Genomic DNA, 19,385 nt, shown 5'->3' on the forward strand with positions numbered 1-19,385 from the left:
GAGTCTCATGCATAAAATTATTACTCTCCACGTAAGCATAATCAATTTTATTAGTTGTAGTGGGAGCAAATTCAACAAAGTGGCTATCATCATATATAGGAGGCATATTGTAATCATAAAAGAAAATTTTCTCCTCAATGCTTGGGGGACTAAAAGATCATGCTCATCGAGCCGGCTTCCCCAAGCTTAGAATTTTCCATAGCATTAGCAACAATGGTGTTCAAAGCATCCATAGTAATAACATTCCCATTAGCATGCATATAAAGTTCCATGGGTTTTTTAATTCTCTCTTCAAACACATCATGTCCTAATTCAAGATAAAGTTCATAAAGATCTCTCATATTTTTGTTGTTTTCCATTATGCTTAACTAGTGAAATAAAAACATGCATGATATTAAGTAAAGTAAAACAAGTAACTAATTTTTTGTGTTTTTGATATAGAAACAAGACAGTAAATAAAGTAAAACTAGCAACTAATTTTTGTATTTTGATATAATGCAGCAATCAAAGTAGTAAATAAAATAAAGCAAGACAAAAACAAAGTAAAGAGATTGAGAAGTGGGGACTCCCCTTGCAGCGTGTCTTGATCTCCCCGGCAACGGCGCCGGAAATTTGCTTGATGGCGTGTAGTTGACACGTCCGTTGGGAACCCCAAGAGGAAGGTGTGATGCGCACGGCGGCAAGTTTCCCTCAGTAAGAAACCAAGGTTTAATCGAACCGGGAGGAGTCAAGAAGCACGTTGAAGGTTGATGGCGGCGGGATGTAGTGCGGCGCAACACCGGAGATTCCGGCGCCAACGTGGAACCTGCACAACACAACCAAAGTACTTTGCCCCAACGAAACGAGTGAGGTTGTCAATCTCACCGGCTTGCTGTAACAAAGGATTAACCGTATTGTGTGGAAGATGATTGTTTGCGAGAGAAAACAGTAAAACAAGTATTGCGACAGATTTGTATTTCAGTATTAAAAGAATGGACCGGGGTCCACAGTTCACTAGAGGTGTCTCTCCCATAAGATAAAAGCATGTTGGGTGAACAAATTACGGTCGGGCAATTGACAAATAGAGAGGGCATAACAATGCACATACATGACATGATAAGTATAGTGAGATTTAATTGGGCATTACGACAAAGTACATAGACCGCCATCCAACTGCATCTATGCCTAAAAAGTCCACCTTCGGAGTTATCATCCGAACCCCTTCCGGTATTAAGTTGCAAAGCAACGGACAATTGCATTAAGTATGGTGCGTAATGTAATCAACAACTACATCCTCGGACATAGCGCCAATGTTTTATCCCTAGTGGCAACAACACAACACAACCTTAGAACTTTACATCACTTGTCCCGAGTGTCAATGCGAGGCATGAACCCACTATCGAGCATAAATACTCCCTCTTGGAGTTAAAAGCAAAAACTTGGCCAGAGCCTCTACTAGTAACGGAGAGCATGCAAGATCATAAACAACACATATGTAATAACTTGATAATTAACATGACATGGTATTCTCTATCCATCGGATCCCGACAAACACAACATATAGTATTACAGATAGATGATCTTGATCATGTTAGGCAGCTCACAAGATCCAACAATGAAGCACAATGAGGAGAAGACAACCATCTAGCTACTGCTATGGACCCATAGTCCAGGGGTGAACTACTCACTCATCACTCCGGAGGCGACCATGGCGGTGTAGAGTCCTCCGGGAGATGAATCCCCTCTCCGGCGTGGGTGCCGGAGGAGATCTCCTGAATCCCCCGAGATGGGATCGGCGGCGGCGGCGTCTCGGAAGGTTTTCCGTATCGTGGTTTTCGCCTCGGGGGTTTCGCGACGGAGGCTTTAAGTAGACGGAAGGGCAGAGTCGGGGGCCGACGAGGGGCCCACACCACGGGGCGGCGCGGGCCCCCGTTGGCCGCGCCGCCATGTGGTGTCGCCACCTCGTGGCCCCATCTTCGTATGCTCTTCGGTCTTACCGGAAGGTTCGTGGCAAAATAGGCCACTCGGTCTTCGTTTCGTCCAATTCCGAGAATATTTCGTTACTAGGATTTACGGAAACCAAAAACAACGAAATCGAGAGCTGACACTTCGGCATCTTGTTAATAGGTTAGTTCCGGAAAATGCACGAATATGACATAAAGTGTGCATAAAACATGTAGGTATCATCAATAATATGGCATAGATCATAAGAAATTATCGATACGTCGGAGACGTATCGAGCCCTCTACGGTACCTTGAGCGGTAGTACCGCCTCGGTACCGCTTAGTGATGCGTGCAATTAACACACGTCCGTTGGGACCCCAAGAGGAAGGTGTGATGCAGACGTAGCAAGTTTTCCCTCAGAAAAAGCCAAGGTTTATCGAACCGGGAGGAGCCAAGAAGCACGTTGAAGGTTGATGGCGGCGAAGTGTAGTGCGGCGCAACACCGGGATTCGGCGCCAACGTGGAACCTGCACAACACAATCAAAGTACTTTGCCCCAACGTAACGATGAGGTTGTCAATCTCACCGGCTTGCTGTAAAAAAAGGATTAAACGTATAGTGTGGATGATGATGATTGTTTGCGAAGAACGAGTAAAGAACAATTGCGATGAGATTGTATTTCAGATGTAAAGAATAGGACCGGGGTCCACAGTTCACTAGTGGTGTCTCTCCCATAAGATAAATAGATGTTGGGTGAACAAATTACAGTTGGGCAATTGACAAATAAAGAAGGCATAACAATGCACATACAAATATCATGATGAGTACTATGAGATTTAATCAGGGCATTACGACAAAGTACATAGACCGCTATCCAAGCATGCATCTATGCCTAAAAAGTCCACTTTCGAGGTTATCATCCGAACCCCTTCCGGTATTAAGTTGCAAGCAACGGACAATTGCATTAAGTATGGTGCGTAATGTAATCAACACAAATATCCTTAGACAAAGCATCGATGTTTTATCCCTAGTGGCAACAACACATCCACAACCTTAGAACTTTCCGTCACTGTCCCGGATTTAATGGAGGCATGAACCCACTATCGAGCATAAATACTCCCTCTTGGAGTCACAAGTATCAACTTGGCCAGAGCCTCTACTAGCAACGGAGAGCATGCAAGAACATAAACAACATATATGATAGATTGATAATCAACTTGACACAGTATTCAATATTCATCGGATCCCAACAAACACAACATGTAGCATTACAAATAGACGATCTTGATCATGATAGGCAGCTCACAAGATCTAACATGATAGCACAATGAGGAGAAGACAACCATCTAGCTACTGCTATGGACCCATAGTCCAGGGGTGAACTACTCACACATCAATCCGGAGGCGATCATGGCGATGAAGAGACCTCCGAGAGATGATTCCCCTCTCCGGCGGGGTGCCGGAGGCGATCTCCTGAATCCCCGAGATGGGATTGGTGGCGGCGGCGTCTCTGGAAGGTTTTCCGTATCGTGGCTCTCGGTACTGGGGGTTTCACGACGAAGACTATATGTAGGCGGAAGGGCAGGTCAGGGGCGTCACGAGGGGCCCACACAACAGGGCCGCGCGGCCAGGGCCCAGGTCGCGCCGCCCTAGTGTGTCGTCGCCTCGTGGCCCCACTTCGTTTCCTCTTCGGACTTCTGGAAGCTTCGTGGAAAATAGGCCCCTGGGCGTTGATTTCGTCCAATTCCGAGAATACTTCCTTACTAGGATTTCTGAAACCAAAAACAGCAGAAAACAACAACTGGCTCTTCGGCATCTCGTCAATAGGTTAGTGCCGGAAAATGCATAATAATGACATATAATGTGTATAAAACATGTGAGTATCATCATAAAAGTAGCATGGAACATAAGAAATTATAGATACGTTTGAGTAGTATCACCCTATATATTGGAACAAATAAATGAAAGCATGTCATAGAATATACATATAGTAAATATGCATGCATGAGACTCTCAAGAACCAAACGGAAATACAATTTGGACGAGACACCAATTAAATCAAGAACAATAGTTTTCCAAATTATATCAAAGAATCAAATGAACACAATATTGATTCCAAAGACTTATCTCATTACAAGAAGCTAATTAAACCCAAAACAAGCAATGAGATAACCAACTCCCAAGAGAGAAAGGTTCCAACAAATAAACCAAACCCTCACACATTTCATGATGGTACAAGTATCGAAAAAAAAAGGTTTGTCTTTCAAAATCAAGTACTTGATAAAGATCAAGCAATGAAATGATAGGATCATAAAGGTGGCATTCTAACACAAATAGGAGAGCTCCCCCAAGATTAGTGCATTGTATAGGATTTTTCATTTGAATATAAAATGCACAAAAGTGGGATCATTACTCTACCAATATTTAATAAAATGCCAAGAAAGTTCAAGTAACCAAATTATATCCATAATGATGAGGACATCCCTACCTCACTACTACCTCCGTCGTTACAAGAAGATGATCCTGCTGTGAAGCTCAAGTCCAATGAAGTTAGGATTGGACCAATGACACGAGCTCGTGCAAAGCTACTTAAACAACATGTGAACTTTTTCCTTAGTGATACTTTGATCGATGAGAATTTTATACTGCCTAAGTCCAATTACTTATGTATGATCAGGTATGAAGAGGAACCAAGCATCGCACGAGGAGGAGAGGAGCAGCTGGACAAGAAGCTGGACATGGAGCTGGACGTGAAGACATCCCATGGACGCGCGAGGGAGGAGCGGGAGGCATGCGCGAGAGGAGGAAGTCTTCAGGCCGGCGCCAGGCCCGGTCAGGCCGGTCGTGGCACCGGGCCACCCGGTCCCAGCTCCGGTTGGGGTCCTGTACTTGTGCCAACCGAGCACAATCCAGTAAGCTCGGGAGGCCACCCAGTCGTCACCCGACGCTAGGCCCGGTCCAGACCGGACCATCCGGTCCCAGGCCCGGTCGACCGGATTCCAGACCGGACGTGTCCAAGTCTGTCTCGACCAGATCTATTCTGGGTCGGTTATTTTCGTACTTTTTCGACCTGAGGTCGTCCTGAACGCCTATATAAGTCCCCAGGACGCCCCCAAAGTTGCTTTAGACCATGTTTAAGATAAACCTTAGTTCATAGTTGTTTGCTTTGCAACTCTATTGAATTTCTACATCCAATTGCATTGATTTGGAGTGGAATCCCTGAAAGTCTTGTGTGATATATTGTTCCACTGGGAATTAGTAGATTGCAACCTACCGCTTCGTGGTCGGCAGCTACGGGTGCAAGTGTGTGGAGTTGCGAATATCTTGCAGGGTTGAGAGCTGTTGCATTGGCGACAGGGACCAATCGAGAGATCTCGTTGCGTCATACAAGTTATCTTCCACCTCATCGTCGTGTTCCTCCGCTGCTATCACCCCGTGATCATCATCACCCCGTTGCTTACTGAGAAGATCGGGCCACCCCTTATCATCTTGGTATCAGATTCTCGGGTTCCCTCGGTAAGCCATCCACAATCCACCTCATCGTTGAGTTGTGAGTGTTTTCCTATCCAGAAAAAGCCAAAAATATTAGGGTTAGGGTTTGCCATAGCTTTAGATTTGCACTAATTTCAAGTTGTAGTTGCTTTTCGTAGTTGTTTTCGCGTATCTTTTTCTTCCATCTAGTATTGTTAGGGTTTGAGTCTCCGCTATCATCTAGTTTTATCATATTGTGTCAGATTATTTACTCCAAGTCCACATAGCGTACAGTGTGCTTGTTCCCAACCATAGACACAACCTATTGATACGTCCATTTTGCATCACTATATTATATCATAATTTACTGTTATTCATTGATATATTTCATATTTAGAGATGATACTTATGTTATTTCACCTATTTTGCATGTTTCATGATTATTGGAGAATTACTCACCGGAGTCAGGATTCTGCTGGAAAAAGCGCCGTCAGGATACAATATTTCTGAAGATCAACAATTGACGGAAAATATACCGAAGCTCCTATTTTTCCAAATGACAGAGCTAGCCAAAAGGGGAGGCCGAGGAGGGCCGCCATGGGCCCTCTGATGGCGTGTAACTCACACGTTCGTTGGGAACCCCAAGAGGAAGGTATGATGCGCACAGCAGCAAGTTTTCCCTCAGAAAGAAACCAAGGTTTATCGAACCAGGAGGATCCAAGAAGCACGTTGAAGGTTGATGGCGGCGGGATGTAGTGCGGCGCAACACCAGGGATTCCGGCGCCAACGTGGAACCCGCACAACACAACCAAAGTACTTTGCCCCAACGAAACGGTGAGGTTGTCAATCTCACCGGCTTGCTGTAACAAAGGATTAACCGTATTGTGTGGAAGATGATTGTTTGCGAGAAAACAGTAGAACAAGTATTGCAGTAGATTGTATTTCAAGTATAGAGAATTGGACCGGGGTCCACAGTTCACTAGAGGTGTCTCTCCCATAAGATAAACAACATGTTGGGTGAACAAATTACAGTTGGGCAATTGACAAATAAAGAGGGCATGACCATGCACATACATATCATGATGAGTATAGTGAGATTTAATTGGGCATTACGACAAAGTACATAGACCGCCATCCAACCGCATCTATGCCTAAAAAGTCCACCTTCGAGGTTATCATCCGAACCCCCTCCAAGTATTAAGTTGCAAAGCAACGAGACAATTGCATTAAGTATGGTGCGTAATGTAATCAACAACTGCATCCTTAGACATAGCATCAATGTTTTATCCCTAGTGGCAACAACGACAACACAACCTTAGAACTTTACGTCACCGTCCCGTGTATCAATGCGAGCATGAACCCACTATCGAGCATAAATACTCCCTCTTGGAGTTACAAGCATCTACTTGGCCGGAGCATCTACTAGTAACGGAGAGCATGCAAGATCATAAACAACACATAGATATAACTTTGATAATCAACATAACAAGTATTCTCTATTCATCGGATCCCAACAAACGCAACATATAGAATTACGGATAGATGATCTTGATCATGTTAGGCAGCTCACAAGATCCGACAATGATAGCACAATGGGGAGAAGACAACCATCTAGCTACTGCTATGGACCCATAGTCCAGGGGTAGACTACTCACACATCACTCCGGAGGCGACCATGGCGGCGTAGAGTCCTCCGGGAGATGATTCCCCTCTCCGGCGAGGTGCCGGAGGCGATCTCCTGGATCCCCCGAGATGGGATCGGCGGCGGCGGCGTCTCCGGAAGGTTTTCCGTATCGTGGCTCTCGGTACCGGGGTTTCGCGACGGAGGCTTTAAGTAGGCGGAAGGGCAGGTCGGGAGGCGGCACGAGGGCCCCACACCACGGGGCCGCGCGGCCAAGGGGCCGCGCCGCCCTATGGTTTGGGCGCCTCGTGGCCCCACTTCGTCTCCTCTTCGGACTTCGGAAGCTTCGTGGCAAAATAGGCCCCCGGGCGTTGATTTCGTCCAATTCCGAGAATATTTCGTTACTAGGATTTCGAAACCAAAAACAGCAGAAAACAAAGAATCGGCACTTCGGCATCTTGTTAATAGGTTAGTTCCAGAAAATGCACGAATATGACATAAAGTGTGCATAAAACATGTAGATAACATCAATAATGTGGCATGGAACATAAGAAATTATCGATACGTCGGAGACGTATCAGCATCCCCAAGCTTAGTTCTGCTCGTCCCGAGCAGGTAAAACGATAACACAGATAATTTCTTGAGTGACATGCCATCATAACCTTGATCATACTATTTGTAAAGCATATGTAGTGAATGCAGCGATCAAAACAATGTATATGACATGAGTAAACAAGTGAATCATAAAGCAAAGACTTTTCATGAATAGCACTTCAAGACAAGCATCAATAAGTCTTGCATAAAAGTTAACTCATAAAGCAATAATTCATAGTAAAGGCATTGAAGCAACACAAAGGAAGATTAAGTTTCAGCGGTTGCTTTCAACTTGTAACATGTATATCTCATGGATATTGTCAACATAGAGTAATATAATAAGTGCAATAAGCAAATATGTAGGAATCAATGCACAGTTCACACAAGTGTTTGCTTCTTGAGGTGGAGAGAAATAGGTGAACTGACTCAACATTGAAAGTAAAAGAATGGTCCTCCATAGAGGAAAAGCATCGATTGCTATATTTGTGCTAGAGCTTTGATTTTGAAAACATGAAACAATTTTGTCAACGGTAGTAATAAAGCATATGTATCATGTAAATTATATCTTATAAGTTGCAAGCCTCATGCATAGTGTACTAATAGTGCCCGCACCTTGTCCTAATTAGCTTGGACTACCGGATCATCGCAATGCACATGTTTTAACCAAGTGTCACAAAGGGGTACCTCTATGCCGCCTGTACAAAGGTCTAAGGAGAAAGCTCGCATTGGATTTCTCGCTATTGATTATTCTCAACTTAGACATCCATACCGGGACAACATAGACAACAGATAATGGACTCCTCTTTTATGCATAAGCATGTAACAACAATTAATAATTCTTCTCATATGAGATTGAGGATATTTGTCCAAAACTGAAACTTCCACCATGGATCATGGCTTTAGTTAGCGGCCCAATGTTCTTCTCTAACAATATGCATGCTTAATCATAAGGTGGTAGATCTCCCTTACTTCAGACAAGACGAACATGCATAGCAACTCACATGAAATTCAACAAAGAATAGTTGATGGCGTCCCCAGTGAACATGGTTATCGCACAACAAGCAACTTAATAAGAGATAAAGTGCATAAGTACATATTCAATACCACAATAGTTTTTAAGCTATTTGTCCCATGAGCTATATATTGCAAAGGTGAATGATGGAATTTTAAAGGTAGCACTCAAGCAATTTACTTTGGAATGGCGGAAAATACCATGTAGTAGGTAGGTATGGTGGACACAAATGGCATAGTGGTTGGCTCAAGTATTTTGGATGCATGAGAAGTATTCCCTCTCGATGGAAGGTTTAGGCTAGCAAGGCTTATTTGAAACAAACACAAGGATGAACCGGTGCAGCAAAACTCACATAAAAGACATATTGAAAACATTATAAGACTCTACACCGTCTTCCTTGTTGTTCAAACTCAATACTAGAAATTATCTAGACCTTAGAGAAACCAAATATGCAAACCAAATTTTAGCATGCTCTATGTATTTCTTCATTAATGGGTGCAAAGCATATGATGCAAGAGCTTAAACATGAGCACAACAATTGCCAAGTATCACATTACCCAAGACATTTATAGCAATTACTACATGTATCATTTTCCAATTCCAACCATATAACAATTTAACGAAGAAGAAACTTCGCCATGAATACTATGAGTAGAAACTAAGGACATACTTGTCCATATGCTACAACGGAGCGTGTCTCTCTCCCATAAAGTGAATGCTAGGATCCATTTTATTCAAACAAAACAAAAAACAAAAACAAACCGACGCTCCAAGAAAAGCACATAAGATGTGATGGAATAAAAATATAGTTTCGGGGGAGGAACCTCGATAATGTTGTCGATGAAGAAGGGGATGCCTTGGGCATCCCCAAGCTTAGACGCTTGAGTCTTCTTGATATATGCAGGGGTGAACCACCGGGGCATCCCCAAGCTTAGAGCTTTCACTCTCCTTGATCATGTTGCATCATACTCCTCTCTTGATCCTTGAAAACTTCCTCCACACCAAACTTAGAACAACTCATTAGAGGGTTAGTGACAATAAAAATTAACATATTCAGAGGTGACACAATCATTCTTAACACTTCTGGACATTGCATAATGCTACTGGACATTAGTGGATCAAAGAAATTCATCCAACATAGCAAAAGAGGCAATGCGAAATAAAAGGCAGAATCTGTCAAAACAGAACAGTTCGTATTGACGAATTTTAAAATGGCACCAGACTTGCTCAAATGAAAATGCTCAAATTGAATGAAAGTTGCGTACATATCTGAGGATCATGCACGTAAATTGGCTTAATTTTCTGAGCTACCTACAGGGAGGTGGACCCAGATTCGTGACAGCAAAGAAATCTGGAACTGCGCAGTAATCCAAATCTAGTACTTACTTTTCTATCAACGGCTTTACTTGGCACAATAAAACAGAACAGTTCGTATTGACGAATTTTATTAGGCCACCAGACTTGCTCAAATGAAAATGCTTAAATTGAATTAAAGTTGCGTACATATCTGAGGATCATGCACGTAAATTGGCTTAATTTTCTGAGCTACCTACAGGGAGGTAGACCCAGATTCGTGACAGACAAAGAAATCCGGAACTGCGCAGTAATCCAAATCTAGTACTTACTTTTCTATCAACGGCTTTACTTGGCACAATAAAACACTAAACTAAGATAAGGAGAGGTTGCTACAGTAGTAAACAACTTCCAAGACACAAAATAAAAACAAAGTACTGTAGGTAAAAACATGGGTTGTCTCCCACAAGCGCTTTTCTTTAACGCCTTTCAGCTAGGCGCAGAAAGTGTGTATCAAGTATTATCAAGAGACGAAGTGTCAAAATCATAATTTGTTCTCATAATAGAATCAAAAGATAACTTCATTCTCTTTCTAGGGAAGTGTTCCATACCTTTCTTGAGAGGAAATTGATATTTTATATTACCTTCCTTCATATCAATGATAGCACCAACAGTTCGAAGAAAAGGTCTTCCCAATATAATGGGACAAGATGCATTGCATTCAATATTCAAGATAACAAAATCAACGGGGACAAGGTTATTGTTAACGGTAATGCGAACATTATCAACTTTCCCCAAAGGTTTCTTTGTAGAATGATCAGCGAGATTAACATCCAAATAATAATTTTTCAGCGGTGGCAAGTCAAGCATATTATAAATTTTCTTAGGCATAACGGAAATACTTGCACCAAGATCACATAAAGCATTACAATCAAAATCTTTAACCTTCATCTTAATGATGGGCTCCCAACCATCCTCTAGCTTTCTAGGAATAGAGGCTTCGCGCTCTAGTTTCTCTTCTCTAGCTTTTATGAGAGCATTTGTAATATGTTGCGTGAAAGCCAAATTTATAGCACTAGCATTAGGACTTTTAGCAAGTTTTTGCAAGAACTTTATAACTTCAGAGATGTGGCAATCATCAAAATTCAAACCATTATAATCTAAAGCAATGGGATCATCATCCCCAATGTTGGAAAAAATTTCAGCAGTTTTATCACAAGCAGTTTCAGCAGTTTTAGCAGTTTCGGGCAGTTTCTCGCGCTTTGCATTAGAAGTGGAAACATTGCTAACACCAATTCTTTTATTATTATTAGTAGGAGGTGCAGCAACATGTGTAGCATTAGCATTACTAGTGGTGGTAATAGTCCAAACTTTAGCTACATTCTTCTCTTTAGCTAGTTTTTCATTTTCTTCTCTATCCCACCTAGCACGCAGTTCAGCCATTAATCTTATATTCTCATTAATTCTAACTTGGATGGAATTTGCTGTAGTAGTAATTTTGTCATGATGATTTCCATTAGGCAAAACTTTCGATTTCAAAAGATCAACATCAGCAGCAAGACTATCAACTTTAGAAGCAAGTATATCAATTTTCCCAAGCTTTTCTTCAACAGATTTGTTAAAAGCAGTTTGTGTACTAATAAATTCTTTAAGCATGGCTTCAAGTCCAGGGGGTGAATTCCTATTATTGTTGTAAGAATTCCCATAAGAATTACCATAGCCGTTGCCATTATTATAAGGATATGGCCTATAGTTGTTACTAGAATTGTTCCGGTAAGCATTGTTGTTGAAATTATTATTTTTAATAAAGTTTACATCAACATGTTCTTCTTGTGCAACCAATGAAGCTAACGGAACATTATTAGGATCAATATTAGTCCTATCATTCACAAGCATAGACATAATAGCATCAATCTTATCACTGAAGGAAGAGGTTTCTTCGACAGAATTTACCTTCTTACCTTGTGGAGCTCTTTCCGTGTGCCATTCAGAGTAGTTGATCATCATATTATCAAGAAGCTTTGTTGCTTCACCAAGAGTGATGGACATAAAGGTACCTCCAGCAGCTGAATCCAATAAATTCCGCGAAGAAAAATTCAGTCCTGCATAAAAGGTTTGGATGATCATCCAAGTAGTCGATCCATGGGTTGGGCAATTTTTAACCAGAGATTTCATTCTTTCCCAAGCTTGAGCAACATGTTCAGTATCTAATTGTTTAAAATTCATTATGCTACTCCTCAAAGATATAATTTTAGCAGGGGGATAATATCTACCAATAAAAGCATCCTTGCATTTGGTCCATGAATCAATACTATTCTTAGGCAGAGATAGCAACCAATCTTTAGCTCTTCCTCTTAATGAGAAAGGGAACAATTTTAATTTTATAATGTCACCATCTACATCTTTATACTTTTGCATTTCACATAGTTCAACAAAGTTATTAAGATGGGCAGCAGCATCATCAGAACTAACACCAGAAAATTGCTCTCGCATAACAAGATTTAGTAAAGCGGGTTTAATTTCAAAGAATTCTGCTGTAGTAGCAGGTGGAGCAATAGGTGTGCATAAGAAATCATTATTATTTGTGGTTGTGAAGTCACACAACTTAGTATTTTCAGGGTTGGCCATTTTAGCAACAAGTAAATAAAGCAAACTAGATAAAGTAAATGCAAGTAACTAATTTTTTTTGTGTTTTTGATATAGTAAACAAGATAGCAAATAAAGTAAAACTAGCAACTAATTTTTTTGTATTTTGATTTAGTGCAGCAAACAAAGTAGTAAATAAAACTAAGCAAGACAAAAACAAAGTAAAGAGATTGAGAAGTGGAGACTCCCCTTGCAGCGTGTCTTGATCTCCCCGGCAACGGCGCCGGAAAAAGAGCTTGATGGCGTGTAACTCACACGTTCGTTGGGAACCCCAAGAGGAAGGTATGATGCGCACAGCAGCAAGTTTTCCCTCGAGAAAGAAACCAAGGTTTATCGAACCAGGAGGAGCCAAGAAGCACGTTGAAGGTTGATGGCGGCGGGATGTAGTGCGGCGCAACACCGGGGATTCCGGCGCCAACGTGGAACCTGCACAACACAACCAAAGTACTTTGCCCCAACGAAACGAGTGAGGTTGTCAATCTCACCGGCTTGTTGTAACAAAGGATTAACCGTATTGTGTGGAAGATGATTGTTTGCGAGAAAACGAGTAGAACAAGTATTGCGATAGATTGTATTTCGAGTATAGAGAATTGGACCGGGGTCCACAGTTCACTAGAGGTGTCTCTCCCATAAGATAAACGAGCATGTTGGGTGAACAAATTACAGCTTGGGCAATTGACAAATAAAGAGGGCATGACCATGCACATACATATCATGATGAGTATAGTGAGATTTAATTGGGCATTACGACAAAGTACATAGACCGCCATCCAACCGCATCTATGCCTAAAAAGTCCACCTTCGGGTTATCATCCGAACCCCCTCCGAGTATTAAGTTGCAAAGCAACGGACAATTGCATTAAGTATGGTGCGTAATGTAATCAACAACTACATCCTTAGACATAGCATCAATGTTTTATCCCTAGTGGCAACGAGCACAACACAACCTTAGAACTTTCTCATCACTGTCCCGGGTATCAATGCGAGGCATGAACCCACTATCGAGCATAAATACTCCCTCTTGGAGTTACAAGCATCTACTTGGCCGGAGCATCTACTAGTAACGGAGAGCATGCAAGATCATAAACAACACATAGATATAACTTTGATAATCAACATAACAAGTATTCTCTATTCATCGGATCCCAACAAACGCAACATATAGAATTACGGATAGATGATCTTGATCATGTTAGGCAGCTCACAAGATCCGACAATGATAGCACAATGGGGAGAAGACAACCATCTAGCTACTGCTATGGACCCATAGTCCAGGGGTAGACTACTCACACATCACTCCGGAGGCGACCATGGCGGCGTAGAGTCCTCCGGGAGATGATTCCCCTCTCCGGCAGGGTGCCGGAGGCGATCTCTCGGATCCCCGAGATGGGATCGGCGGCGGCGGCGTCTCCGGAAGGTTTTCCATATCGTGGCTCTCGGTACGGGGGTTTCGCGACGGAGGCTTTAAGTAGGCGGAAGGGCAGGTCGGGAGGCGGCACGAGGGCCCCACACCACGGGGCCGCGCGGCCAAGGGGGCCGTGCCGCCCTAGGGTGTGGCCGCCTCGTGGCCCCTCTTCGTCTCCTCTTCGGACTTCGGAAGCTTCGTGGCAAAATAGGCCCACGGGCGTTGATTTCGTCCAATTCCGAGAATATTTCGTTACTAGGATTTCGAAACCAAAAACAGCGAGAAAATAGCAATCGGCACTTCGGCATCTTGTTAATAGGTTAGTTCCAGAAAATGCACGAATATGACATAAAGTGTGCATAAAACATGTAGATAACATCAATAATGTGGCATGGAACATAAGAAATTATCGATACGTCGGAGACGTATCAGCCGCCGCCCAAGACGAGGAGCACATGATGATCCTCGGTTGCTTGTCAAGCATGTATGCCGGACTGGCAACTGGTCGACGTGGTGGGTCGGCACCAGGTCGCCGGAAGTGCAAGCCGAGACGGCGAATGGAGGGCTACTGCATGTTGTACGCCGACTACTTCGCCGACAATCCATTGCACGGTGAGAGTGTTTTCCGGCGTCGTTTCAGGATGAGCAGAAAGCTATTTCTGCAAATTGTGTATGCCATCCGAGACTTTGACCCCTACTTCAGATGCAAGGCGGATTGCACTGGTTTTGTTGGATTTTCGTCACTACAGAAGTGCACAGTGGCTATGAGGATGCTGGCGTATGGAGCTCCCGGTGATGGTGCAGATGACTATCTTCGGATGGCGGAGTCCACCGCCCTTGATTGTTTCTACCGGTTCTGCAGGGCCGTCATAGCACACTATTACTTGAGATCACCCACTGTCGAAGACACTCAGAGGATCCTTGCAACGAATGAAGCTAGGGGTTTTCCAGGGATGCTTGGAAGCATTGACTGCATGCATTGGCAATGGAAGAACTGGTCCGTTTGCGTGGCGGGGAATGTACAAGGGTCACAAAAAGGCTGCACTCGTGATACTTGAAGCGAGTGGCTACCCATGATCTCTGGATTTGGCACTCTTTCTTTGGTACGCCTGGATCCAACAATGACATCAACGTCCTAAACTCGCTCCCCGATCTTTTCCAAGCTTGTTGAGGGTCATGCTCCCCCGGTGAACTATGTGATCAATGGTCGGCACTACAACAAAGGGTACTACCTTGCAGACGGTATCTATCCAAAGTGGGCAACATTTGTGAAGACTATCTCGAAACCTAGCACCCCCAAACTTTGCGAGTTTGTCAAGAAACAAGAAGCTTGCCAAAAAGACGTCGAGCGTGCATTTGGTGTCCTCCAGCAGAGATTTGCTGTCGTCCGGTTCCTCGCTATGACTTGGTCCAAAGATCAGATGTGGGAGGTGATGAACTGTTGTGTGTGCCTACACAATATGATTATTGAAAATGAGCGAAAACATCCAGTTCCTCTGGCTGAGCAACAAGCTGTTGGCGTCCGAAACCCACCGGCGAGCTACGGCTGGCAACACGAAGAGCCGGGAACAACCTAGGGCTGGCCCTGGTCCCTCCGAGCGACGGCCCGCAAAGCTCCTGGCGCGCACGTCCCGATGCTGGTGCAAGGGCGTGCCACCTGATCTATACCTGATCAGGAAGGTGATGGATTTGCTTCGCTTAGTTTCCTGCATGGCATACACGTAAACATTAAATACGAACCTCGATCGGCTCTCAGGTTATCCTGTGAATCGGCTCAAGGAGCCGATCCACCCATGACTCGTATGAGGTTTACGATTGCATGGCGGTCCTGCTTGATCAATATGTAGCTAAAACGACCTACGACGATCTAGGGTTTTCACCACATAATCGGAACATCCTACTCGTGATTGAGCCTGGCAGCCACGCACGGTGATAATAAACCGACCCTAGACAAGGCCTAAAAACCAACACGAAGTTGATCCCCGGAACATCTTGTCTAGGGTTAGCAAACTACACCCTACGTGCTACTGGATCATTCAATCCGTTTGTAAGGCCTAACTATGCAGATATTAAACTAATCCTTGAAGAATCAAGGAGCAACCATAACGGATCGGATCTACTAAACAACGATCAAGCAAGGTGCCGCCCTTACACCTAAGAAAGGTGTAAGGGCGGCTAGACGTCTAAGGGTTGCATGAACGAAAGCATGTGATACGATGAAAACAATGCTAACCCTAACACGTCTATGATAACTACCTTGCTCGCCATCAAAAAGGCTTCAGCACGAGCAACGCATGGATAACGAATGCGATCTAGGCAGCATGATGCTTACCCGGAAGAAACCCTCGAAACAAGGGGTCGGCGATGCGCCAAGATTGGTTTGTGATGAACGTGATTGTTGTTTTTCTCAATAACCCTAGATACATATTTATAGTCCGTAGACTTTCTAACGTGGGAATAATCCCAACCGTGCACGAGCCAAACTCTAACTAACCGACACGTATCCTACTATATTTACAGATACAAAGGCAAACTGCCCAAACTTCGTGTACAAGGCCGGTTCACGTATTTCTTCCATGTATATTCTTCAAGCCCAATCTTGATCGCGGCCCACCTCTGATCCGGTCAAATCCTGGTGATAACACATGCCCCCCTAGTTTTGGAATTGATAATTCCAAAATCACTCTGCTTTTTCTTCGTCGGGTCATGTCGTGGCAGAGCAAAACCGTCGTAGTATCCTTCATCATGATGCCTCGCCTTCTCAACTTCTCCACGTGATTTGACCGTTGTTTTTTTTCTTTTGGGCACCACTTCCTCGGAAACTGCTATGGCATTGAATCTCCACTATATCCCCATTATTTAACCGTGCCAAACAGTTCGCCTCTTCATCCCCTTGCTCTATTCTGGACATCGGCACCCAAAAAACCCCAATCCAGAGCAATGTCTTCTTCCTCTTCCTCCTCTGCCTCGTCGGATCTCTCCTCCCAGTCCTACTCCTCCTCTTCTTCCTCCTCCCGCGAGCCGACGCCAGAGTGGGACCCGATGGCGGCTCAGATGGCGGCGCACAACGAGCGCGCCCCAGAGGAGTGGGACCAGGAGGACCACGCCTCCTCCATCTGGTCCGAGGACGACAAGTCCTTGACCAGCGGAGACGAAGAGCTCCAGTTCCTCGCCGATGGGGAACTGGGATCGGAGAGCGAGGATGACTCGTTCTCCTGGGACGGCTACACCTCCTCCGAGGAAGAGGAGGAGGAAGACGACGACGACGACTCCCTCGAGGATTACCCGCCGGCAAAGCGGTTCCGCGCCGGGTCAGACGACGACGACGACGTCGATGATGAAGATGAGGAGGCCCCCAATGGGGGCCGCTGGAGCAGCGACGAGGAGCCCGCCGGCAGCAGCGCCGACGAGAGCTCCGACGACGACGACGACGAGGGCAGCAACGGCCCGTAGACTAGGACCTAGTAGCATAGGCCTAGCAGTAGTAGTAGATCGGCCAATAGGCCTTTCTTTTGTTCTTCCTTCCTTGAGCAATCGGCTTTTTCTTTGTAAGAAATCCTTTATTAATGAAGAAATATTCCCCAATTAATTTTGCTTTTTTGTCGATCTTGCCGATTGTCAAACGAAGTCGACGCACAAAGAACCGATGGCAGGGCATCGGCTTATGCCATAAACATGCTCTAAGGCCATAAAAGTTGCCTGTTCACACGGTCAACAGATCCAATTCGTGTCCACGCCATCTCCCGGTTTCAAACGCACAGATTCAGCAAAATCCACGGGAAAATTACCTCAGATGCCATGAATTCTGGCATGAAATCGATCTGTTAACCTGCTCAATTTTCCTTTTGAGCCCGTTCTTCTAGAGTCGATGGCTACGCATCGGCTTTTTCATTATTCTGAAGTCGATGTCTATGCATCGGCTGTACTGATATCCATATTTCTCAAGTCGATGTCTGCGCATCGGCTATGATTTGTATACAAATTTTTTTTACTGGCCGATTTCATGAATCGGCCCCCAAATTTCACCGCTCGTCCTCCCACATGCTTGGGAAATATTTCTTGAGATGTTGGCCGTTGACAGCTACTGGGAACTTAGCGCCGTCCAGTTGCTCTAGCATGTATGCATTACCCTTCAATGCACGGACGACTTTATATGGACCGTGCCAATTAGGAGACCATTTACCATACGCTTTATCCTTGGTTCCTAATGGCAACACAGCTTCCCATACTAGATCACCAACTTGGAACTCCTTTGGTCTCACCTTCTTATTGTATGCACGAGCTACCCTAGCTTTATTCTCTTTAATCTTTTCCAACGACCAAAGTCTAAGTTCCGTTGCATCCTCAATAGTGTCACTCATCAAAGCTGCATACTCTTCAGCTGTTAGATCATTCTGAAACGTGACACGTCTTGATCCAGCCGTAATTTCCCAAGGCAATACGGCTTCCGCCTATAGACGAGCTGGTAAGGCGAAGTCTTTATGGCTCCATGGCATGACATGCGGTAGGCCCACAAAGCTTCTGACAGTGTTTCATGCCAAACCCTAGGGTTCTCGTCAATCTTCCTCTTGATCAGGCTCTGATTAGATGCTTCAGCTTGCCCGTTGGCTTGAGCATAGTATGGAGATGATCGGATCAGCTTAATCCCCATGTCATCGCAGAACTTTCTGAATTCTTTAGAAATAAAGACCGAACCTCCATCGGTCGTGATTGTTTGGGGAATCCCGAACCTATGAATGACGTGTTCTTTGACAAATTTGATAACATCTTCTGATTTTACCTTCTTCATAGGGACGGCTGATGACCCACAAGTATAGGGGATCGCGATAGTCTTCGAGGGTAGTATAACCCAAATTTATTGATTCGACACAAGGGGAGGTAAAGAATACTTATAAGCCTTAACAACTGAGTTGTCAATTCAGCTGCACCTGGAAAAGCACTAGTAACGGGGGTGATGTGAAAGTAGCGATAATATGAGAGCAGTAGTAATAGTAACACAGCGGCGAGTAATAGTAACACAGAGGTAATATGATGACATGTAGAACAAGTATTTGATGATGAAATATGGACCGGGGTTCCCAGCGATCTACACTAGTGGTAACTCTCCAATAAGTGACAAGTGTTGGGTGAACAAATTACGGTTGGGCAATTGATAGGAATCAAAGCATTAAGATAGAACATCGGGCTTATTAATTATGTAGGCATGTTTTCCGTATATAGTCGTACGTGCTCGCAATGAGAAACTTGCACAACATCTTTTGTCCTACCAGCCGGTGGCAGCCGGGCCTCAAGGAAACTACTGGATATTAAGGTACTCCTTTTAATAGAGCACCGGAGCAAAGCATTAACACACCGTGAAAACATGTGATCCTCACATCACCGCCATCCCCTCCGGTTGTCCCGATTCTTCTCACTTCGGGG

This window comes from Lolium rigidum, chromosome 7, assembly GCF_022539505.1.
Source record: "Lolium rigidum isolate FL_2022 chromosome 7, APGP_CSIRO_Lrig_0.1, whole genome shotgun sequence".
NCBI lineage: Eukaryota > Viridiplantae > Streptophyta > Magnoliopsida > Poales > Poaceae > Lolium > Lolium rigidum.